This window comes from Lonchura striata, chromosome 3 (assembly GCF_050655825.1).
Source record: "Lonchura striata isolate lonStrDom1 chromosome 3, ASM5065582v1, whole genome shotgun sequence".
Taxonomy (NCBI): Eukaryota; Metazoa; Chordata; class Aves; order Passeriformes; family Estrildidae; genus Lonchura; species Lonchura striata.
Genome location: NC_140705.1, coordinates 32,064,809 through 32,089,852, shown reverse-complemented (window position 1 = coordinate 32,089,852; position 25,044 = coordinate 32,064,809). Strand labels below are relative to the sequence as shown.

Genomic DNA, 25,044 nt, shown 5'->3' with positions numbered 1-25,044 from the left:
GTCCAAGTCACAATCATTGACAGTGAAAAGCTTCAGAATTAATAAAGCCCATCTGAATTTCAAACTTGCAGTCTCACTGAGCACTCAGGCATTCTTTTATTTTTAGTGAGGGTTTAAAAAAAAACCAAACAAATAATTTCCCCATAATTATGGAAAAACTATTGTTCAGTCCTTGGAAAAATGGAAAACCCTTAGTGTCCTACATGCACTGGTATAGAAACCTCTAAATTGCATGTGCAAAAAGTTTTGATACTAACTGTGTTTTCCACATATGAAAAATCCAAACATTGTAGCCTATTTTTTCTGTTCAAAATTTTATTTTGTTGATGCACAAGGGAACTTAAGCCAGTACTGTCATTGAGAGAACATGGATTTTGTGCCATCTCTTCCAAAATTCCTTCTCCATCCACCATCCTAAATGGTCCTATTATATTCAGAGGTACTTTTCCTCTTAGAGCTTTGTTCTGTGTAATTGTGTAGTAAATCTTGTGCAGCATATTTGCAGCTGTGCCTCAGGCAAAATTCCTGGAGTACTGAGATGACTTCACCTGGATTGCTAAATAGAGCAGTCTCTCAATGACAATAGTGCAGCAGATTAATGAGCTCCAGGTTTATTTACACTCCCCTGAGTGTTGTTTTGGGTTGTTTATAGACAGAATTAGCAATGTTCAATCCAATTCTGAAAGGCAGTTCTCACAATCCATGGACTAGAAAGCAGTGGAGGTTTTGCAAACCTCATTGTCACATAAATCAAATAAATGCTGCAGTGAGCAGGGTATAGGGCTGTATACACAATTTCTTCATAGGACCTAAAAACTGATGCTTCAGCACTCTGAAATTTCTATCCAAGCAAGAGTATTTATGATGAAGAAAGGGTAAAGCATTTGCAAAATTGATACCTCCTAAAAGTACAAGGTACAATCCCATCAGGGACTGAAAAATGAAACCTACAATGCAGACTTTGAGCCACTAGTGAGTATAATGTTATATATTCTCTGTCAACTGCAGAGAGCTAGGATCCTACATTCAGCATAGCCTAGGGTTTCCAAGGACTATTATACTCAAGCCACAGGGAGGTGATCAAAAATATAGTTACAACACTTCATGGAAACAGTCTTTGCTTGACTCTTGTCAGATGGAAGTCAATATTCCTTGTCTTATTTCTCCCCTTGTGCATTGCTCCTCTCAGGATGGCTCATAGTGCAATGACAATGTACAGCTGTTGCTATTTTGGTTCTTAGGAATTTGCAAGGCAGGTGATAAGTCTCCTGGTAAAACTTACATGGAGAGTTAGAATCAATAGAAAACCCAGAAATATCTAGAGATAGCCTGTGAAAGTGGATATGTACATTATTTTGTCTCTAATTTGCTATCCTAAATTGAAAATATTGTGAAAATAAACTAAAGCACAGCTTGAAAATCAATAAATAAATCAGAAATTGGTGCTTAGTAATGTGTCTCAAATAAAGGCTGACAAAACATTTTCCATAGAAAAATAGTGTCAGCAGAAATAAGCCCTTTCATATTTAACCAGGTTGTGCAGTGTTTGAACAACACAGTTAACAATGTGGTTATCAAACTTATATTCAGGAGAATGAAAAATTCACTGTGCATTGTTTCAGCCATCCAATTTATTTTTGAAAATATGGAATTCAGTTCATGAAATAAACACTCAAATTAAGTAAATTTTGTAAATGGCAGGTGTAAATGTCGGGTGCAAAAATATCAATGCAAAGTAAATTCATGGAAAAAAGCTATATTAGAAGATTATAAAATAAAACTTATATTTGAAAGATATGTCTTAATTATCCACAGATACAGAGATGGAACAATATTATAATACTAATTCTGATCATTTTGATCTGTCAGATTAAAATGATCAGAATAATAACCATGGGATTTTTCTTATTCTTTGAAGAAGTGAAGTCTCAGACTTTATTCTGGTAGTGATTTTTTTTTTCCCTGGCTCCTTCTTACTTTTTCTTTTTGACAACTTTGTGGAGACAACTTCTGACTTGTTCCTGAAACAATGACCAGCATAGGACAGAAGGGTTATATTGCTCAGGAAAACAGAGGATTTTAGAAAACCATGTTAATATACACCAGATCTTCTTGCCACCTGCACTTCCCAGCATTTCTGGATATATACACCTTAAGCCCTCTTCTTCTACACATTTAATTTCTCTCTTCTTATAAACACAGGTACAGGCAACTCACATGTCCCAGCCTCAGACTGTCTCCTAATTCCTGTGAATAGGCCTTATAGAATAAATTGTTTCATTTTTTTAAAATAGGTTTTTCCTTAAGCTTGTGACATGTGTCATACTAAAGAAAGCCAGAGTGAAGGGCTTACAGTTTGTCCTCTTCACAGCTTTAACTGAGATCAAACATGTGGCTCTAGAGAAAGGGAACTGGGGCCTGAGTGAGAAGTTACTTAAGGAAACAAAAGAGATGGATTGAGATCCATGTAGGTCTATCCGAACATCTCTATAGCTCTGTCTCTACAACTACCATCAGGGACAAGATAGAATTATACATTTGTAGTAAAACCAGAAAAGTAGGTACAAGTAGATACAGATAACTAGTTTGGTTTTGTTGGTTTATTTGTTGTTGTTTTTGTAAGGACAGGGGAGTGTAAATGGCAGCTAAACCACAAAAATGACAAAAGGAGGGGGGGAAAGGAAAAATAGGAGGTGGATTTTAATCTGAACAAGACTTTTCTTTCATAATAAATTCTTTCTTTGCAAAAAACAGCAAGCAACTGGAGACACAGAAAACGATCTGTAGTGCCCTTTTCTTCCCCAGCACACAGGCATGTTCCCAGGACTAAGGTCCATACACCATTCATGAGGCAGAGACTGCACCTCTGCTGCTTCAGACAGACTGCACTGAAACCTATGGGCAGCTCCCAGCTCTGTCTTCAAGGACATGGAATCTGTCTCTCTCCTTTTTTTTTTTTTTTTTTTTTTTTATTCAGTCACAGTTTCATTTAGTGAAACTACAGGTGTTGACATCTCCTCCCAGTCCTTAACACTCTGCAGGTAGCACTGTTCTCTCTGTACCAAGCCACATGCATTTCCAAGCCTGAAAAGGATCTGAAAAGGATCACATAACAGGAAAGGAGTGGTGATTTATGACTCTTGAGACCCTGTTTTGGTGTGGGGATTGATATTTACAGGCTAGGATGACCTGGACCTCCATATCCTTGATCTTTTTTATAAGTGAGAATATTTTGACTTTTCATAAATGGAAAAGCTTTAAAAAGAAAATCAGAAGGCTAAACCAATTTTCATCTGTGATTTCAGCTTAAAGTGTTTGCTAAATTCAGGATACATTTGAAAATTATTTTACTGGTTGCAAAATTATAGAATGGGAACAAAATACCTCCCAAAACATTATGTCACAAGGCTCAACCTTCTCTTCAGCATTGTGAAGTTCACAGGCTGTCAAAGCTGTTGGGGAGCACAAATGGGCTAAAATATGAAAAAAAAACTGTTCTAGAAGTGTGATAAATTCCCACAGAGGACTTAACAATGGCTCTGGCTTCTGAAAAAAAAGGCCCTGAGAAAAATAAATATGCCAGAGACACATATTTTTCTGGGAGTAAAGAGTCTGGGGCAAGGTCTTCAGGAGCAGAAAGAGCAAACCCACTCATCCAAAGAAGGGTTTTCATATTCAACATCTGAGGGGCCTATATACCTAAACAAGTACTACTATGCATTTAATTTAATCTATAAAACAGACATCTGTTAATTCCTACTCCTTGTTCACAAGGAAAATATTTATTTACTCTCATTATAAAATAAGAATATGTGTTAAACTCCAACAGTTTTCTAAGGTGGTCTAGACATTTTAAGGAACTTGAAGGCAGTTTTCTTTTGTCCAGGAGTACCTGTAAGTGCATTAAAACATTGTAAAAATGATTTTTTAACAAAAAAAAAAAAGTATTTTTTAATCACATGAAATGGAATACATTATTCCTTACAAGTTCATAGAAAACAATAATCTGAGACTGTTGTGAAATAAAAAGGTTTTTCACTACACCTTCACTCATATTAGCGCCACTGAAATGTTTACATACACAATGGTTTGTCTTTATAGGAGGTCTCAATTATGCACTACTTATGGTTCATATATATTATATTTCTTCCTGAAACTCTGCCAAAGATAACCACCTGGAAAGCTGAAAATAAATTTCAAATACAAGATGATTTGTTGAAAGTGTAGGCATTTTATAACTTTTTTGCCTCTAGTCAAGTAAGTACAATTTTGAATGCAATTATTTTTCCCTGAGATCATACTTGCAGATATGAACTACATGCAGACTCTTTTAAAAGTCTTGCTTTGAATATGGATGAGTGAGAACAATTTATGCAACATGTATCTGAAGGTCATTTAATTTTTTCAGAATTAACCCATAACTCCTGGAAAATGACACTACATTCTAAATTAATGTCAAACATCCTGGAGTGCTATTGAGAGAAGATTCAGCTCTGTATAGTATCCCAGACTGTATAGTATTACATTTCAGAAGCCATTTTCTGTTATAGCACAGGAGCATGGCAGGAAAAAATATTATCAGAGTAGCTATAAGTATGTAAAAATGTGTATGGGAATGGCACCAGTTAAAATGAAGACACTCCATCTACATATTTTTTTTTTACTAACAATATTTTGCTATTGCTAAGCTAGTGAGTGTACTTGATTTGTTTAATTCATGCACACTTGAAAGTTTGGTCTGATTTTCCTTTTTGTATTAACATTATATTTACAAAAAATTCCTAATGAGCCATGCTGCAGCTTCTGGTCTTTGAGTTCTGTTTGGATAGCTAGACACACATTGCAGTTATGCACTACAGAACATATTTTCTGGCTGAAAACAAAAAAAACTTAGTGAAAACTACATTATTCTCTGTTTCAAAATTAACAATGGCAAAAGGAAATAGCTCTAAAAACCACATTCATCTGCATGGGCCAAAAAAAATAATGAAAAATACCAAACCAAAGGTGTTTTGCAGAACCACTGTAAGATGTAACAGAAGGAAGGTGTGAATTAACTAGTTAATTGAATCCAGATATTTTCTGCTTCCTCTTACATATGTGTTGAAGCTTAATGTTTTTTTCCTGAGATATCCTTAATTTCAAATTGTTAACATCTTGAATTGTCTTGCAAAGGCAGATACTGGATGATGTACTCTGAATTATCAGGAATTGCAAGGACAGGTAAGATTAGATCTGTGCCTTCATTTCACTTCATAAAAATTCACTTCACAGTGCTAAGAGCAAGGGTCATTGAAGAGCTTTGTTGAGTATTTGAGAGAACTGTAACAGAAGTATTAAGATTGGCATAAACAGAGACTGTGTGGGTAGGTCTGGCTGCAGGAGCACCCAAGGGAACAGAAGGGCCACAAGGCTGATGCTCAGATGAACCCATGTCTTAGGTTGGCAGATGGAGCTGGGGGTGTGTATTCTCTCCCCCTCTGTTAGAGGTGTGGCAGTTCTCTCCTGTTAAGTGGGCAGTTTTCTTCATCTCTTCCACAACCAATCCTCCCTCCAGGAAGACATCTGCTGATAATGGGCTATTGAATATCTCTGCATGACTGATAAAAGTTACAGAATCCCATTGTGAAATGCTCCACCCAGAGAGAGGAGCAAGCATTCCTAACTGGATATAATCTGAGTTTTTAGGACACCAGATGCAGCCTTTCCACTGGATTCCCAGAGGAACAGCTGGGTCTTTTTCACTGGATCTTCAGAGGAAGACTACACCCTTCCACAGGATCACTGCTTAAACCGAACCACACCTGTCACTCCAGGAGGACTGCAGCCAGTGTTTAATCAGGACTGGCACCACCACCCTGGCTAACAGGGTGTCAGATTGTATTCCGACTCTGTCAGTGTTCTGTATGACTGCATTTTTTATTTTACTTTTATTTTCTTCCCTAATAAATAACTGCTATTCCTACTCCCATATCTTTGCCTGAGAGCCCCTTAATTTCAGAATTACAATAATTTGGAGGGAGGGGGTTTACATTTTCCATTTCAGGTGAGGCTCCTGCCTTCCTTAGCAAACACCTGTCTTTTCAAACCAAGTCAACAAGTCACAGACATCCCAGTGCAGCACAGCTACTTGCAATTTCTCAGGACAACTAGAGAGCCAGGAAAAGCCTATACCCAAACTAAAATACACAAACAGTAACAGCTCCCGTCAAAGGGGGAAGAAAAATAACAGACTAGAGTCCTAGGCTGCCCAAAGGATGGTGAGGAAAACCCATGGGCTCACAAAGGTGGGATGGGATGGGATGGGATGGGATGGGATGGGATGGGATGGGATGGGATGGGATGGGATGGGATGGGATGGGACAGAGAAGCAAAATGCATCATTAGCTCCTAAAGGGGACTAAGAAAGTCAAAGGTCAGTCACCCCTCTAACTGAGGCAGCATGGCAAGGTCTCAGATTTGGCATCCACCTAGAGGCACCTGTCCTGGTGCTTATGAGAAACACAGCAGGAAAAAGTGAGAGAAGTAAGATTTCTTCTAAAATAAAATGAGGTTTTCCTTCCATAGCAGTGTTATTTTCTATAGCATAGACAAAGTGATCCTCCAGGTCCCTAGAGCAGTAAGATGAACTCCCTCATGGAAGCAACAGCAATGAACATTGAAACTGCTCAAGTTTACAGGGGGAAAAGACAGGTAAAGATATCAAGTGGTTTCCTGAGAATTATCTCCCTAAGAACAATACACCTTTTAAAATGCTGTGCTCTCCTAGGAAAATAAGTGCATAATCAGTGTCCAGCTATGCGTAGTCCAGCTAATGTCATGGACTTGGCTGGGAGAACAGCTGATGAAGAGTGCTCATCTCCATCAACTGCAGGACTTAAGGTCCCTGGACCACCCTTTCATTGCAAATGAGCAGAACAACTGCCCGCAGCCTTGTTACATTTTGCCTTGCTCTTGCTTCACACGTAACAACTTTGTGTACACTAATTAACTTAGTTTTGGGTGCTAAAAAAATAACTGCTTCTGTTTAGAGCATTTATTTGACAGATATCATTATAGCATTCAGGCTGATGCATCAGAAAGGATCTTGTGCTATTTGTCTATGGAGTGCTTCACAAAACTTTATATCAGTAAGTAGAAATAGCCTTTAATTTGGTGCTGGTTTGAGACTTAATCCAAGCAGGGAGGTACCTAGTGCAATAACAACAAAAGAAAGAAGATTTTTTTTTTTTTTTTTTTTTTTTTTTTGCCAGGAAGCACTGGATCTGCCACAGTTCCAAGACTGCTGTGCTTGAGAATGGTTTCTCCTCCCTGCTGCTGCTGGGGTGCCTGTCATGGGAGCAACAAGCAGTGATTCTGTCAGTAACTTTGGAACATGAGGTGGTGAAACGTCTTCCTTGCAGCCTTTCCCCTGCCATCCCCATGGCCCCTTCTCTCCAGTCCATCACTCCATCCACCTCCTTCTTCCACCTGAGTGGCCACTGCCTGCTGCAGAGTTGTGCTGGTACACACCATGCTCTGAGGCAATTTATGGGCAAACTGGTTGTTAATGGGCTTAGTGTGATGGCCCCATTCCTTTTCAATCAAAACATTTGATTCCTGCAGGGGGTTTGCACTAGGGATAGGGAGTTCAGTTGCTCTGCAGTTTATAAATATATTCTACCAGTCACTGTTGTACTGAAGAAATATACTTTGGTTGTTTTACATTTCAAGGCACACAGTTTGCTTAAATTCACCAGCACTTATTTCCTCAAGCCTGTTCTATATTCATTACGTGCTTATGTTTTCCCCACTTCTATGCATTATAGGGATGCTTGCCATGAGATTGCCATATATTTCTTTGGATTCTGGTATCTTCAAAACACCTCAGGTATTTTCACAAAAATAATTTTATTTTCTTCCAAGTGAAGTTTATTAAAATATCCATTGCTGCAGGCTATAGTACGTGGAATGGAGCCATAACTCATACTTAACAACCTTTTACCAGTCTTGCTACTGATAGCTGAATAAATTTAAACTCTCCTTTTGACTGTGCTGATTTTTGGATGTGGCATTTCTCTTACTAACTGGGGTAATTTTTTTCAATGGCCATCAGTGTTCTTACAGGACAGGTGATTAAGGATCATTTCTGGCCTCTCACAAGCATAGAATTCTCAGTGCCTGTTAGGTAGCAGCAATTGTGCTTCTGAAATACACACTATTTTTCTATTAAATTCCCCAGCACTTTATCTTAATTACTTCCATTTTGTCTATTCTATTTTCCCATTACTTACCAACACAGAGATGATGACCTGAGGTGCTCAGAGACTGCCATAAGTGCTGCCATATGTGCTGCCATCCAAGGTTAATTGATCCGTAACTCTGGACATCACCTCCAAGGCACACTTCTTGACTCTTCTGTAGTAAAAGAGCTGTGAATCAAGCACTGCACGTGTGTCTCATAGGGATAATACTCAGCTGATTTCCTGTTTTTCAAAGTGATTGACCAGTCTGGGTTGTGTGATCTCTTCCCTCCATGCCCTGCATGGCACCAAAGCACCACGTGGCTGTCACTCTATGTCCACTTGACTTCTTGGGGAAGAATGCCTCTGTGTCAGCTTCATGCTCTGCATTTTACCCCTTTGACTGTGCTTCAGTCTCTGCAGTCTGTAACAGAGAAGGACGAGATTACCATTACAGATATAAAGTAGTATTATATTAAAGATTCTAATCTCTTAGGGGAAGAGCACACAAAACAGTACCCCAACCAGATAAATTACAACTGAATTTCTCTGTGCATTCGGGAACTGAAAAGGTAGTTCGCTGAGTAAGTGGGTTTTTCATCTCTAGATGCTTCCACATCAGGATGGGATGCCTCCTGAAACACTGTTTTAAATGGGGCTAAAACTGTGTGGATCAGCATGAGGCAAAAAGCATGGATTGCTCTGACTTCCGCAGTGAGGAAGCTAAGCCAGACTAACAGTTGTTCTTTCTTTAAAATCTTGAACCTATATTCATTTTCTACACTTGTAGCCTTTTTCAAGTTTCTGGTTATTATGAGCCCTCAAACCTGCAGATCTCTTGGCCAAAAAAAATTGTTTTGGTTAAAAGAAATAGGTAAGGACAACAGCTAAGAAACTAAATTGCCAGTTTCTTATATGATTGCTGGTTGTGAGACCCTGGCAAGAGGACACTGAACCTCCATAACTGGAAAGGCTGAAAAATGCTTGTCCCTTGCTGTATTTGAAAATATTTCTCAGTATGATTTTGAAGACAGCATTAAAATCTGTAAGAAATAGAAGGGAAATGAAGGACAGAGTTTAAGCACTGAAAATTGTGCTTTTGCTTTGTTTCCCTTTTCCATTATTTGTATTAACTACAATATTAATGTGACACAGCAGTGGCTAGGACACTTCTTGAAGACTGTTCAGAAGAACTTTTCATTTTTGCTTCCAAGGACAGAAAATTGAAGCAAATGAAATATGACTTGTATGAGAGTCTGGATGGAAATAAACATATCTTGTATTTCCAGTACCTAGTGACTAGGTAATATTGTAAGACACAGAGAAAGAAAATCCATAATGCAAGAAAATAAGCAACAGAAGCCAAAGGAATAAAAGCCTCAAAATCTGATATTATTTCATGACTACATCAGTCTATTTAATTTTGCAAATTACAATTTTGATCTGATTGTTAATTTTGCTGAACAATTTGCAATGCATGCCATCTTTTTTCTGTGCTTGTAGAAACTGCCAATGAATCAAGACACCGTGTCAAGGCAAATCACTGCATTTGTATTAGGTATTTCACTTGCTTTAGACCAAATAACTTTAGCATATACTGACATCCAATATTCAAATATGCAATATAAATTTAATTTGCAGTGTCTTGCATTTCTAATGCATGGGGAATTTTTTACAGAGTGCAACTATTTTAAATATTTATAAAAACTCACAGGACTGCAAATTTATTGGATATTATAATTTGCTTCATACATAAACATGACAGTAAAAAGATAGGAAAAAAAGAGTTCTACCTCATGGCTTTATTATTAAAGGTTGTTTGAAAGAAGTTTCAATATTAAACAAAAAAGAATTTATCAGAAAGGCACCTGGAAGTTCACAGAAGACAGGATGCACAAACAGTAAAGTAGAAGTGAACTCTGGGAATTCTCTTCAGAGAACAGTGATTTGGGACATGAAGTTGCACCTCAAGGGCTGCTCATTTCCTAAAGCATGGCAACTAAAGTGAATGTGGCTTTTTTCAGGCCCTTGTTGTGGTTCACCCCAGCCAACAGCCATGCCCCACATAACCACTGACTCACTCACTCCCCTACCAAAAAGATTGGGAAGAAAATGGAAAAGGCAAAAGTAAAAAAACCTCATGAGTTGAGGTAGGGACAGTTTAATAGCCTAAAGCCATGCAGACAAGCAAAGCAATGCAAGGAATTAATTCCCTGCTTTCTATGGTTGGGCAGGGGTTCAGCCATCCCCAGGAGAGCAGGGCTCTATCACCTGTGACAGTGACTTGGGAAGACAAACACTATCGCTCCAAATGTCCTCTCCTTCCTCCTTTTGCCCTCCACTTTCTATATGAAGCATGATGTCTCATGATCTGGAAAATCCCTTTGGTCAGTTTGGGTCACCTGTCCTGGCTATGTCCCCTCCCAGCCTCATAAGCCCTCCTAGCCCTCTACCACTGTGTGGCAGTACAAAAAGCACAGGAGGCCTTGGCTCTGCTCAGCAATAACAAAAACATCTCTCTATTATCAATTCTGTGTTCAGCACAAATTCAGCCACTGTGAAGGGAAAAAACCCTCTACCCCAGCCAAAGCCAGCCCAGCCCAACAAACCAAAGCACTCCTGGCTGTCCAGCCGGCACTGCGTGCCCGTCTTGGCAGGGAGTCAGGATGGGGTATGAATGACCATGGCTACCCTCCTTGGCTCCAACTAACTTCTCTTTGAGGTTTGCCAACTATCATTAAAGAATTGATCTAATATTTGGATAATTTTAAATCAGCTGAGCTATATGCAGTTTCTAGCTGTAATCACAGCCCAGCAATGGGTATAATGCCATTGAGTTTTTCCTGACTTGAGTTATTTATATACAGAGAGCAGTTCTCACTTCCTTTAAATTTTTTGGAAGAACTAAATGCAATTCCCCTGGCTCCCTTCTTTAAGACAATAGAGGTGCATTGGGGCACCAGGTGGTGGTCATGCAACCTAACAGAAATGGAAGAGGAACAGGGTATCTTTGGTTTCTTTTTCAGCATCTAAAGCACAGGATAACGAGTAAGAGACTCATGGAACCCAGCCAAGTTCTGATAAGTTGCCTGGTTCTTATGCTCAGCCTAATACTTTGAGATTTCAGGAGATAGTGAAAAACAACAACAACAAAAATTTTTAAAAATATTAAGAGTTTATTTTTTTTTACCCTAAGAGTTAGTCTTTTACCCTAAGAAATAGTAACACAAAAATGACTGCACTGAGTCAGAGCAATAGTGCATGTATCCAGCAGTAAACCCCATTTTAACTAAATAAGACTAGAGCAGGAATACAATTGTTTACATACCAGATCTTTACATACCAGGGTACTACAATGTAATTTAGCAAAATGAGTGTCTAATGATCCAATATTCAGTTCTGCATATCACCTCAGAGTACAATGTTGGCAATGTGCAAGTGCACTGAGGCCAGTCAAAAAAACCTCAATTCACAGAGATGGATTGAAACAAGCATAAGAAATAGGCTGTTAAGCAGGGGTAAAATGCAAAGCAGTGCTCCCCCTAAAAAACCCAAGAACTTAACAAACAGAAAAGGTCATAATAAATCCAGAGGATAACTGAAATTTCTTAAGAGCAGAATTCCCATCATTATCATAATGCTAGAACATGAGTTCCCTAATATTCTTACTAAAATGAACAACAAGAAGAGTGTTAAGAACTTGTTTCCCCCCCATTAGACATTTACCAATGGTTTTATTCAGCAGTTAAATTACCTGATACATTGAAACATAATATAAGAATACACAGGATATGTTGCATTACCCAGGAATGAGTCTCTGAAGGACAAGGAAAAGGGGAGGCACCTGAAACTATTTGGTTTTTTTTTTTTTTAGTTTTTTTTCTAGCAGATATTGCTATAGTTAAATTACAATTAGGAATACTCTTTTATGTTTCTTGTGGGCTAAGAAGTAAAACAGTAGAAGGTAAGGTTGTGTTTACTACTACTCTGTTAGTGAGCTGCAGCATCAGCTACACACTGCCTGACTGGGCCCAGGGCAACAGAAAAACATTGAACCATTTTGTTCAGACCAGGAGATGAATGATGCAGGATGAGGCCAGGTGTCTGCACAGGGTATGGATGAAACACTCAAAATCATTCCAGGGAAGCCCTAGATCCAGAGTTTCCATCTCAGCCAAGAAAGCCTTGGGGAATTGGTTAAGCCTTTGATAACCTTAAATACAATGCCTAGGAAAATAAATGCAAACCTATATTTCATTTTGGCCTGGCAGTTGGCAATTGACCCAGCAATTCATAAGAAGTCAGTTAAATAGACCGGAATGCTGCTAAACACTCCAGTCTAACATGTTTAGAGATTTTAATTACAAGTTGTGAGAACCCCAGCCTTGTTTTGGGGCCACATGTGGTGGTGAAATTCCTCCTCCAACCTGTGCTTCCAAAGAAAAACTCCGCAGGCTTAGCTGTTCGGTCTCAAGGCAGTTTATTGCTAGTTATCTAACAGATTATGTTCTTGGACTGTGGCTATTTGATCAGCGGCCTGGGTAGAGGCACACACACACCCTGACATCCTCTGTGTCTGCTGTCTTCTTCGTCTCTCTCTCCGCCCAGGGCTGCTGCTATCTTTTATAAGATATATTACGTATAACATGTTTACAATTATTCCCCAATACCTACTACCTACGTTGCCAAGTGTTTTTCTACTCTAAACCAATCTGTGAATGCCAACATCACCAAGAACATGGAGGTAAGGAAGAAGAAGGAGGAAGAACAGGATCAGCCCACTTTCCTCCATCTTAGAACTTCTGACCCTCATGTACAAAGTGAAAACCCCCCTGTACATGTGCTAAAACCCCCCTGTACAATACAAAAAAAATTTCCCCTCTACTTTGTAACTACTTTTACTATACTATCTAACCTTTTGTGACTGCTTGCTCCACCTCCAAAGTTGGTAATTCATTCCATGGCTCAAACTCAAAATCACAGCTGTTTTTCAGCTGTCTGCCAGGGTCTAGAATGCTTCTGACCAAGGCCTGGAACCTCTAAAAATGTCTGAGAGACATTTTGAGTTCCCACAACAAGTGAAAAAACACAGTACAGTAACACCTGAGCAGTGGAGTTTGGCTGACAGAAATAAAAGGAAAACTTAACACCTGGCATCACATTCAAAGAAGGACAGAGATAACAAGTGTCTTACTTCATGTCCTTTACCACAATAACATTGATCTCTTCAAAAAATACAGAACAATATGAATCCTTCACAATATCATCACTGTGGCTTCTTGCTCAGTGGTAATTCAACTTGAAGTTTGTGAAGAAGAGCCAACATTTGAACTGAAGCAGTCCTGTATTTCGCCATTTTTATCAGTCTCCAGAAACAGACCTTTTCAGCTTCAGCGACGGGAAGTATCACTTAAGATACCAAATTTATCCCACAACAAATATAAATGATACAGAAGAACACAATGCACTGCTCTAAAAATGGAAGCAATATAGTCCTCGGCAATAGGAAATTCTTCTGTAATGAACAAAATAAAGAGCAAAATTCTGGAAAATATCTGGAAAGCAGGGGGCAGAGGCTGTGCCAACCCACATTCCAGCTCAGCTGGAAAATTATAGATTATAGTTCTCATTATATGATTTAAGGTTTATGGAAGAAATTCAGAAATACTTCCACAGACTTATACAAGAGTTTCAGAAATACTTCTCAGACTAATCTCTTTTTTGTCACAGTCTTCCCACAAACATATAAACAAACATATAAAGTTAAGTGCAAAACACAAACATATAAAGTTAAGTGAAAAAATGCATTATAAGGAAGTAAGAAATGTAAGTATACATTGCACTATATATTACTAATTTTACAGACCACAGCCTTATAGGAGTTATCACATGTAAGAGAAAGACACTCCACTGAGTACAAAATCAAGAACCTAAAACCATAAAGCCTTCAGTTAAAGAATTTTGTTTGCATTTATAATAGTTTCTCCTTCATTTGCTCCATCTGTCTGTGCGACAGGATTTTTGGCTTGCCCATACTGAGTATAACAATATTGAGATACTTGTGAAAAAATAATTGTGAGAAATCGTTCGGGATAATGAATAAACACCTTGAATTTACAAAGTTCACTTCTAGTTAAATGAAAGCTGCCTACCACATTGTGTCAGCAGGTGCTGCCAGACCTTTTTCTGGCAGCATTACAGCAGCTCAGCCCAATTGAAACAAATACAGGGAGGACAGCAGCCCTCGGGTGACCTCGCTGAGCACCCCAGGGTTTTCCTGCCAAGAAAAGCCTCATGGCCAGGGCCATGTGGCTTGGCAGCACACACTGAGCTGCTGATGGGAGCAGGAGGAAGCAAGCAGCACCTTTGTCTCAGGAAAGCAAGGTCTTTGCTGGGACACGAGAACTCGGAGAACACAAGAGTGAGGAGCCCCAGCTTTTGTCACTAGCAGATCATTACTGCAGGTCCACCAAGCCAAGGGGAGCATGACTTTTAAACAACTTGGTGCCTTTACAGTGTTTGGGTACCTTTAATGCTGCAAGACATGGTCAGAGATTTCTTGGAAACTGAGCAGATCCATTTGGCTCCAAAGTGACTAAGGCTGCTTCCTCTTCACATCGATCCATTCCCTTTTTAAAACATGATGACTTGGGAGATGTGCAAGCTCCTATTTGCAGTCTTTTCCATACTTCCTACAGCAAAATGGATTATTTTCAGTTCCTTTTTGCATTTTTAATTCTCGCCTGTCTCCGTTTTTTCCCTCTGAAGGTTTGTAGGCATATGTTTCTACAGAAGGGGAAGTTAGTTGCTGACTTTTTAGGAAGAGTGAAGTCATCCACAAGGCAGTACTGATGAAGTTTATGATTTTTCATTTATTTCCCTTACTGGACATTCAAAGATGCCTTTGGTAACAGGTGTTTGGCTGAGGCCTGATAAAGTCTCCTGGGCTTCTGGGGTACTGTGAGACTCAGAGGTGCTCTTCAGTGCTTCCTTGAGGAGTTTCTTTCCCATCCTTTGATGTGAATCAGCACATTCCAATTTTAAGCAGATCAGGTGATTAACATCAGATGAGAATCTGCTATCCTCCATTTTAACTTCCTGGAAAACAGCTAGTAATTCAAGGCTTTCCTGCCTAGCAATCAGCAGTCAGTCATAGAAACACTTCTTCAATTAGATGCAAGCTCACGATCAAAAGTTAAAAGTCCACCAAAAAAAACTAACTGTGAGAAGAGATTTCAGAATAATAATCCTTATGTTGAAGTGCATAATGCTACTGAAATATGTATTCAAAGACCATTCCTGCATAAATACGATAGCTGCTCAAATTTCCAGGGAAGAAAATTATTTGTATAAGATTTTGTTATCCAATGGCAGCAACATTTTTTTTTGCATTTTTCTCTTAAATAGCATATACTGGCTATCACTGTAATTACAAACATATATTTTTAAAATCCTTTAAGCCACTGTTTGTACTTACTCTCTTTGATGATGTACTAGCTGGTAGCAAGGGAACTTTCATCATATATCAATTAGTAAGTGAAAGATAACTACTGCACATGTTAATTTACTGTTTTCATTAGATGGAGCTGAACAGTATTAACACCGATGAGCCTAATGAAATGAATATTATATCTCAGTGGATACTGTGACTCAAAGACAGAAAACTACCTACAGGAATTTTCCACACTGAATTCTGAGTGGAAAACCAGCTCATACAGCTCACACACTCACACATAAATCCACAAAAATTGAATAAAAATAAAATTTAATTTCTTAAAATAATGTGTTTGGAAGAGATAAAAATTATTTTCTGAGCAGAATGAAAGTGCTATTTTTCTGGTAAATTTTTCATTACCTGCTTTGTATCATTTGTCCCAGAGCCTTGCTGTCACAGGACTTGTGTCTGTTCCCAGTGCCCCCAGCTGTCAGGCTGTGATTATGCAGCCATTCGTGGGAACACTAAATAATGTCACAAGACATGAAAACTGTATTAACTTCCTGGTGAGGCAAAACAGGAGGGACACTTCTCTTAGCTTATCATCACTTTTTCCTCCAGTTTGCATGAATTAAACAGTGATGTCCGCAAAAGGACTTGGGAGCTTCAGCTGGTATTTAAGTGGGACAGTTCTGATTCAGCTTGTGGGCTCATGAAAGCCAAAGGTTGTCTGTGTTTTCAGAATAATACAACAGAATGGAATCCCTTAAACATATATTACTTACTCAAAATCCAAATTATTTAAATTTATTTTCTTTTGCTACTGTAGAAGGCAGAGCAGTATCAGCCAGAAATATACGTATATAAGGTAAACGATATTTGATTCTTTCTGAGCAGGTGGTATCATAAGAATATTTAATTGAGTGAAATAGAGGGAAAGATTGCTAAAAGGGGTAGAAAAGGTAAGAAAAAACCTCCTCATTGCCTAAGAATTGAGAAGCAAGAGGAAGCAGAAAAGAGGTGAAAACCAGAGAGGTTGGAGTGCGTCTCCAGCCAGATTTGGAGAATCATTCTTAAGTATACATGATGAATTCCAAGCCATCATGAAAAAATGCAAATTCCTTGCCCTAAAGGCAAAGGTAAAGGAGAGCAGTTCTGCCTAGTAATATCAAAAGACAGTTCAGGAAAAAGAGTAAGAATTCCACCATTTACTTGCAAATTAATCTTGCCTATCAGCCACCTTCAGCAGATGCATGACTCAGAGTATTTCTTACCTATCTGAGGCATGGGCTAGAAGCTGTCCAGGGTTGCCTTTGGCAGGATGCCACGTGTCCACCAAGTTGCTATATTACTCCCCTTCTCATCAGGACAGGGCAGGGAGAAAATAAGATAAAAAAAACCCTCATGTGTCAAGATAAAGGCAGTTGATTAAAGCAAAAGCAAAGGCCGTGTACAGAAGCAAAGGAAAATTATTTTTTCTCTACTTCCCATCAGCAGATGATGTCCAACCACCTTGCAGAAGGTAGGCTTTCAGCAAGTGCTCTGAAAGACAAATGTCATAATAACAAATGTTGCCCTCCTCCTCCTTTCCCCTAGCTTCTATTGTTGAACATATTTCATACGGCACAGAACGACCCTTTGGTTAGTTTGGGTCAGCTATCCTGGCTAGGTTCTCTTTCTAGTTCTTCCCCCCTGTCCAGGCCTACTGTTGAGGGGAGAAATTTGGGAAGACAGTCTTGGTGCAGCAGTAGCCAAACCACTGGTGTTTTATCAGCACCTTTCTAGACACCCATACAACCCACAGCACTGTGAGGGCTGCAATGGGGAAAATTAACTCCATCTGAGCCAGAATTCCATCCAGCTACAATGTCATCACCAGGAGAACTGCAGAGGAGTTGCTGTGAGAGAAGCTCAGCTGATTAACTAGTGCAAATTAGTATTGCTTCATTACCTTTTACAGAGCCCTGACAAATGTATATCAGCTGAAGATCTGGCTTATTCTGTCTTGTTCTGCTTCAAGCAAACATACTCCTTTTATCTCTATTTTAATGCAAAGCACCTAATAAAACCTTCATTTTGATGCAAGTGGGATGTATGAGTGAAAAAGAAAGCTGATAAGTTTCTCAACAGTTGGCAAGAAGATCCTCAACTAATGAGTAAAAAATCTGAATCATGGTCTTACTCTTCTGATAATGAATATTTCTAGTAATTGATGTCAGTAACACAGGCCCTGGAGAGGGACTGGTTTGGTTGGGAGATCTAATTCCGTGGAAGGAATTACAGACTCTAAGTCCATCTTCAAAGAGCCTTACAGAGAGACGCAGGCATTTTAATCAAAGCTTTCACCTGGACTGATATAAGCTGCACAGCTACAACTGTTTAATACTGTGCAATTCATTGCTGCCTTCCCACAGTACCAGCCTACCCTATTCTTGATCCACATGCCTCTTCCTGAGAAGCAGAATGCCTTGCCAAGAACTAAAATAAGGAGGGTTGGGCAATTGTGGTAGTCTGTTATTTTACAGTTGGTTCTTCTGTAGTATGATTTTATATTCCTTGTTATACGTTTGTAATGGCTCAGTCTCTGTACCGCATTTGGCTTCCCTAATGGTTCAGTCCTGAATTGTTTACCACAGTTTTCCCCACCAAAATGTATGTCAATCTACATATCAATCCACCTGTATATCTCCCTTGTTCCTTGTCTTACCCCTGTCTGTCAAAGATAGCATGCTTCTTTGGTTCTAGAGTGTTCCCTGTCTTTCATCCCTTCCTCAAAGCAGAATTGGGTAAGGTTTTCTCCCTCCCCATGTTGGCTGCTATTGGGGAGCCCTCACCCTGCACCCCTCCCCCAATTCCCTCCTATTGGTCACAGGTTGTGTCCTCCCCGTGTTCCCCCTACCCTATAAAAGTAGTCTGTTCAGATTTGGTTCACTTGTTCTACCCCAACTTCGTCATTAAAGATTTGGCAACTCAGCCAAGTGCCCTTCCCTCATTCCCGTGCCTCGGTTTCCCCGTGCTCTGTCCCTGCTGCGCTCCCCACCGCAGCGATCCCCGCGCCCGCACCGGGCTGGGCACAGCCAGGGAACCTCCGGCCGGGGCCAGACAGAGCCAGGCACAGGCAATGGGGTCCCAAGGGGGTCTATGTGACTCCTGGAAACCACCAGGAAGCTTCATACTGACAGTGCAGCACATCAAGATGAGTTCCCTGGATATCCAGTAAGAATAACTATGCAGTAAGACGTGTTCCCAAACCAGTTCATTTCCCTGTGAACCACATATGACATGCCAACATCCCATTCACATTCAGTATTTAATTCTAGGGCTCGGGCCAGGCTATCAGGCAATGAGATAACGAACCAGATACCATGGATAAACCACCAAGTGTTTCTTTACATCCTCAGGTTCCTAAATACCTTCAAAACCTGGGCTCCAAATCCTCCTTTCTGCTCTTGGGAGAGATCTCATCCTTTTATCCTTGTCAGAGACAATCTGCCACACTGACAGTTCATTTTGTAGTCCATTCTGGGCACAAGTAATGGCCTGCTGAACCTAGAGAGCCACGTTGCTAATTGCCACCATGGATATGGGGAAAGAAGACAAGATTTAAGAGGCTGGCTTCACCCTTCTCCATTTCAAGAAACATTTGCTGTTCAGTGTGTTGGTCAATGTAAAAAAAAATATGAAATACTTACTATTAAGAGCCACTTCAGCTTCACATTTTCTTCTGTATTCCCAAAGTGGAACAAGCAAATGCTCAGCTGGTTCTGAACACCTGCTGCAACCCCTCTGGTGCCCTAATTCTTAGCACGAGATTTGGCAAAACACGGGAGGCAACCAGTTCTTTCCCCATTGCAGAGAGCCAGGTGGTGATTGCTGAGGCAGCATCGATGCTGACGGAAGAGTGAGTAAGGCTTCAGATAAATAAAATCTATGTTAGGATTTCAAGCATCCCACACCATAGAAGGATCCAGGAATCCTGCTAAAATGACACCATCCAGTTGATATTTTGCAGATATTTTTGAACTCCATTTCCTTATCACTTTTTTAAAGGCCAATTTCTTTGTTAACATGTAAAAGAGGATTTGAAAAGGTCTCACATCTATGTCCTATATGATAAAACAGCTAGTAGTTTGCATGACTGATTTAGAGATTGCTTCCATCTGCAGTATTCTAAATACCATGTCTCATTTCAGAAGAGAAGTGGCATAAATATGTGACTAAGTGACATAAAAAATTTGACACCTAAGGAATAGCATTTTCTGCATGATCTCAAACTCGATAGAAATGAAGCATATATTTTTCATGCTAAAAGATACTAATCTGAACATTCTGCACAAATGAGGCCCATTGACATTTACCTGAGAAAAAATGATACACAAATTCTATGTGAGGATAAAATAATTGCATATTCCCTTCAAACATTGCCAGTGATCTAAAATTAGTCTCAAATTTATTTTAATTGGATTTGGAAACAGAAATTTGTTCCAGTTAAACCAAAATATTTTTGATTAACCCAGTGTATGCAATAGGAGTTTTCTTTCCAAGAAAGTAGATTAATAGAAAAGATTCAGGAGAAATTTTCACAGCAAAACTTTGTAAACAGAAGAAAACACTACTCTTCTGTCTCACAGCCAAAGGGAGTCCTATGAGAAAGGGGATTATCTTCAAATTTCTTAGAATCCAGAATTCTCAGTTTTGACCCCTCAAGTTGATGGCAGTATGTTATTAAGAATAAACCTGTATTTGTTGAAGAAACTACCACAAAAACAAAAGCTAAGCAGAAGTAACTGTGAGTGTATCCAATGAGCATATATATTTGATTTTGTTGTTCAAAAGCACCATATGGAAAACCTCATCCACAAAAATGAAAGAACAAGGGAAAAAAAGTGTTTTCTTTCCTATATTTCATTAACATCTAAACTTCATGAGGAGATGGATCAAACTAAATTTTGACTAAGCTAAATTTTGAAGCAGAAACACAAAATAAATACACACAAAGCTAAAATTGTGAATGTACTGTATAATCTCCTGTGCTTTGGTTTTGTTCAGAAAAGCCTGGAGAAGTATTTCTGGATAGATTCTCAAACGTGCATCTGCATGCCTTACAGTTGCTCTGGAGGTGCTTTTCCAGCCTGTTCAGAAACATTTCCTCTCTTTCCTGGAAATGCTGCTGAAAACCTGACTGAAGATTACAACAGGGGTCTTAGCATTACTAAGCAGAATTAAAGGATTGCTCTATGTGTTGGTTGTACTTGTAGTTTATACATCCCAGAATAGTACTTCCATTTCTTTCAGACCCACATGCAGCTCAAAATACATGATATTGTCAGGGTATTCCCTGGAGAATGGCTCTGTAGAACAGAATAGTCCAGTTGGTGATGCTGAGCTTGATGCGCCCCTGGACGTTGGTGGCCTTCTGGGTTGCCAATATTTGGACTTGTTAACTATCACACCATCAATGATTGCTCAAGGCTCCAGTCTCTCTATATTGGAGACTGGAGTCCTGTGCTCCCCATTCCCTTTTAGTTCAGTAGAATATATCTGGTTGTGTGTAGCACTTTCCAGATGTTCTATTGAATGTGTAGATTTTTTCAGATTATTTCTCCATTTCCTTTTTCTGCCTTGCAGCATAGCTATAGTCCTACTGTTTTTTATTTTGTGTGGTTTTTTGTTTTTTTGGTGGTTTTTTTTTGTTTTTTTTTTTTAATATATGCACCCTATCTGTTAATTTACCAAGACCACCAATGAAAGCAAACTAGAAGGCAAAATCCTGCAGAGTTGCATAAATATATCTTCCCCTTTTGTAAAGAAAGTGCTGAAAAGTATTTCTCGAGCTTAGTTTTGCTTGCAGGTTAGGGTTCTTTCATCTAAACGATGATCCTGTAGCTGACTTGTGAATATAATGTTAAACATTATGAAAAGCCTTGCTAAGAACCAGGTGTAAAATATTCACACTCCTATTCTACCCACAAATGCCATTATTCCACTGTAAAAAGAGTTACTTGGATCTGCAAAAAACAAGTTACATGTTACAAGTCAGTCAAGAAGAGAGTTTATGCAACTATTCTCATAATTTTCTAGTTACTTATGAATGTGTTGCTGAATTATCTTTTCCAGAGTTTTTCTGGGTGTTTAAGTTATGCTGAGTGCTATGTAGCTCCCTTGCTCCTCCTCACCTTTTCTCCTTCTAAAGAAAGGGGGGAAAGCAAAAATTATGAGATCAATTTATGATGCTTCATCTATTTCCTCTTTGAATCCCCAGAGCAATCCCTGGTTGCTGCTGGCTCCCACATCTTTTTAGCAAGTGCTTTTTCTGTCAAAGAATGGAGATCATCAGGTCTAGAAGAGCTACAAACATCTTATCTACCTAAGTATCTTATTTACCTCTGAGATGGAGGGTTTATTGCTGGTATTAACTTTGCTAATCTCTCTTTCTTGCTGCCTCTTCTATCAATGATTGAAAGGTAACACTGCCTACCTTGCTTAATAGTTAATTTAAAAAATTTGAACCTTCTGCAACACTTCTTATCCTTTATAAAATGTAATGAACGCAAATGTTTCCTGAAATTCAATTAGAAATTCAGTTTACAAAAATTCAATACTATTCATAATTGCAAATGGTTCAGGCATGCAATAGAATGAATTATTGTCTATTGTATTTCATTTAAATCCTGGTTAACCTCTTGCTGCTTCTAAATTGGAATAAAAGCAGAGAGATGTAGAATGAGAGTACCCTCAGAATACCAATACTAATTGACTGAAATACGTTTCTTAGGATGCAACTTGCATGTTAAAAAAATCAGTTCAGTTGTGATGCAGAACTTGAAAGTGGGGAAATAATTCAATAACTGTAATGAAATTTCATCTTCTTAAAATGTTATTAAATGTTATGTAAATCATTGTTAATTATATTCAGTGCTGAAAATACTGCTGTGTAGATACTGCTTCAATGGCAATGAGCACAAGAAAGACAAAATGATGGTTTTTCTTGCTATACTTGTACTGGAAAAGGGGAACTTTGACACCTTTTGATGAGTAGAAAGATATTAAACCTGAAGGGAAAAGTCAGCCCTAGATAAAACAAGTTTTTGATCTGGCAACTTCTAAAAGGCAATTTGCACTTGATCTGACTCACATATTAAAAATATACAGTAGACAATTAATTCAAAGAGTAGTGGCTTTTCAAAGTCATATTTTTGAAAGAACTAACATCCCTGGAATTAAATTAAAATGCACTTTTAGATATATGCAAGTTGAAAGTGCTTTTATCTTTAATATTGGAGGCCATGCTACTCTCCTTCCTTAATTTTTTGCAAAAATCATTGTTCAAAGGTCTGGAGGAAAAGTTCAACTCAATTGATGGGGCATTATTTTAGCTTTTAATCATAAAGGCATTTATTTGAGCACGTGCTCAATTCCCATTTATAAGTGTTTTGGTCCAGGTCTGTGTTTACTTCCTTTCATGAGTCACCCTCAGTCTTCAATAATAAAAGAACTCTAGAAGTAACTATTTCATATTTTTAAAAAATAGAGAAAACAATCTGTAGCTGTATAAACACTTAATTTTTTTTCCTGAAGATTTTGTGTAATTAAGAGTTTGCAGTGCTTGGTGAAAATGATGTAAAATAGGGGAGTAGGAGAAAGAAAGGGTGTTTCCTTATTATTGGAAGTGTGATAGAACAATTGCTGCAAATACTGGGTGTGAGGACTGCAGGGCTGTGCAGTGCTCTGCTGAGGCACCTGTAGGGCCTCTGCTTCCATCTGGAGGAGAATCAACTACCCAACAAATACTCTCCCCAGAAAGGAATCAGAATGCTCTCCCACAACACTACATTAGTCCTCCACTTAATACACCAAAACAAATAAGGCATGAAAAATTCCATATTTTAAGGAGAGTTGCAGTAGGAAGAGATATTAACAGTAAAGGTTAGGAAAGTAGAATAAAAACTTTTAAGGGCACTTCAAATATTCACTGAAGCTGGAAGGTTGAGGCTGCTCAAGTTGCAGCTCTCATTAAAGCTTCCACCAAATGCAATGAGCTCAGAATTGGAGCTGAGGGCCCCAGTTGAGGAGAGCACTCAGTCAAATCCTTAAGTGTTTTGTTGACGAGGGCTAGGTTGAAGGATGTGCTTAATGTGCAGGTGCCAGTGCTCACAGGAGCAGAATTGAAAATGCATGTCTCATAAGGACTGCAGTGAGAAGTTTCACATTTGCAGAGGTTCTGCTGGCATGACAATGACAGGAAAAATGATGTATCATTTAAATAAATACATAAAGCCACTTATCATCTGCTCTACCTGCAATCCCAATTGAGAGAAATTCAATGGAATACTGGCATCATGTGGCAAGTTGTAAGTTGACTATCCTTTTTTTGTCCTTGGACTAATACGGAACATGCTGTGCTGTAGGACAGGAAAACAACCCTTGCCGTGAGCTTATAAGCAAATACTGAGGAACAGATAGTTTAAAAAGTATCTGTTGGACAGAAAAGATGGTGAAGGAAAATTGATGTAAACTATGTTTTGGCACAAAAGTACATGGGCCGCTTTAGCATGTGTGAGGCTATTTCACCTTCTCTGCCTTCTCTATGACAATAACTGGTCCAATGGCACAAACAAAATGTGTCCTTAAAATGCTGAACATGCATAGAAAAGAGTAAGCAGAGCCTGCATCTTTAAAAGCATTTAAACTAAGGCTTCTAAACAATCATTTTTCAGGAGCTATTGGCTAAAAGCCACAAAGGGTCCAGGGAGCTGCAGCCATGGGAATGTCCCCACTGTTCTTTGAATACCTACAGCACTTCTCCTCTCCTCTCCTCTCCTCTCCTCTCCTCTCCTCTCCTCTCCTCTCCTCTCCTCTCCTCTCCTCTCCTCTCCTCTCCTCTCCTCTCCTCTCCTCTCCTCTCCTCTCCTCTCCTCTCCTCTCCTCTCCTCTCCTCTCCTCTCCTCTCCTCTCCTCTCCTCTCCTCTCCTCTCCTCTCCTCTCCTCTCCTCTCCTCTCCTCTCCTCTCCTCTCCTCTCCTCTCCTCTCCTCTCCTCTCCTCTCCTCTCCTCTCCTCTCCTCTCCTCTCCTCTCCTCTCCTCTCCTCTCCTCTCCTCTCCTCTCCTCTCCTCTCCTCTCCTCTCCTCTCCTCTCCTCTCCTCTCCTCTCCTCTCCTCTCCCCCAGCCATTAGTTTGTTATATAAAATATTGGCATTACATTACATTTGTTCCAGCACCATGTATAGGAAGAGTGAAAAGGACTTTTGTAATGGAAATGCAAGACTAAGAGGCAATTTTTAGCCTCTGCATTTGCAGTATTAAGCTTTTCCAACTAAGTACCAGGATTATCAAGTTCCTTGAAGGAATTTCTTTCAAGAAAGCAGCTGCCAGTAGTTGAAATCTAAT

The 25,044-nt window shown here is 39.2% G+C and overlaps 1 long non-coding RNA gene across 1 annotated transcript in view; it reads right to left on the bottom strand.

Moving 5' to 3' along the window:
• The window catches only part of LOC110478606 (uncharacterized), a 50,422-nt gene extending 25,953 nt beyond the window's left edge, over positions 1-24,469 (bottom strand). The window contains exons 1-2 of the long non-coding RNA XR_002466793.4: positions 19,350-24,469; positions 8,274-8,646 (exon numbers count right to left, since the gene is read on the bottom strand). This is a non-coding gene — a long non-coding RNA (uncharacterized LOC110478606). The remainder of the gene's footprint in view (positions 1-8,273; positions 8,647-19,349) is intronic.
• Positions 24,470-25,044: the final 575 nt, after the last annotated feature.